Genomic DNA, 1,232 nt, shown 5'->3' on the forward strand with positions numbered 1-1,232 from the left:
TGAACCCAGATTAAGAAAGTTTCAAAGCCCAGAAGCACACTTCTGCCTTATTTTAATTTCCTTTTCATTTTTTTTTCTTTTGAAGTAAAGTAGTTTAGATAGTCAGATAGAGACAGTGAAAGAGACACATAGAGAGAACACAGACTTCTTCTAAGGGGAGAGAGCTGGAAGTACACATCTCAGGGTTGAGATGGAGGTGAATCTCCAAGATAGAGAATGACACATAAAGCCTTTATCTGGAAACACATGGCAATTTTTGCCCAACATGGCCCCAGTCTATGAACTGACCAGAACTTCTCAGAGCTATCCCTCAGTTTGAGGCTCTTCAATCCTCCTTCCTTTCCTAGGCACCCCACACTTGCATCTTGGTCTAAAGCCTTATCCTGACTACTTCTTCTCCTTTTTCTTTCCTTTAACAAATTGATTAGGGAGATAGCTAACATGCTTTCATGCAGCAAGTGGCCCTGGGTTGTTCCCTGAGTCCTACTAGGGGCAATCCCAGTTAATGCTGCACATGACCCCCACCAAAACACAAATAAACAAACACCTGATATTACCTGCAATAAATCTCTCGCATTTCTAACTCTGCATAAGTCTGTCAACTGGAAGAGGTCTGAAATGACACACTTGGTTTGGGGACTGGAATCACATACCTCCTGGCTGGCAAGCAGGATCCCATCCCAAGTGGTATGTGGGCTGAAATAGTCACAGTTACAAGTGCTAAAAATATTACCTGTAGTGACTAGAGAGTGAAGTCTCAGTGGGAATGTTTTGTCTGGTAAGATGATTCAAGCCCTTTTATGATGACTGTAGTTGGGGGTGGGGGCGGTGGAGAACATATAAAGACAATGGAATTGACTGGGTATTAAAAGTTGCATTATATTCTACAAGGGAGTAAAAAGTGGAGAACAGTTAACACACCATTCGGGTTAAGTATGAGAGTCAGAGGGGTATTTTGGTTAACTAGCATAAATCAAAAGCAAATTGAAAATCTGGATTAAGATGGTTAGGAGATCTCCCCTCAAACAGCTTTCTGCATAGCCAGATATTACTCTTCAGTTGAGAAGACCCAGGACCCTGATATATGGCATGGGAACATCTGGATGTAGAAAGATGGACACTTTTCGCCCTCTCCTCTCTGGAAAGAAAGATGGCGGCCGCATGGGAGCCTTGTGGACAGCAGGTATAAGCCGGGGGTGTGGGGGCGACTAAAACCTCATGGGAAGGGGGGC

The sequence above is a fragment of the Sorex fumeus genome, unplaced genomic scaffold, assembly GCF_029834395.1.
Source record: "Sorex fumeus unplaced genomic scaffold, SorFum_2.1 ptg000006l, whole genome shotgun sequence".
Taxonomy (NCBI): domain Eukaryota; kingdom Metazoa; phylum Chordata; class Mammalia; order Eulipotyphla; family Soricidae; genus Sorex; species Sorex fumeus.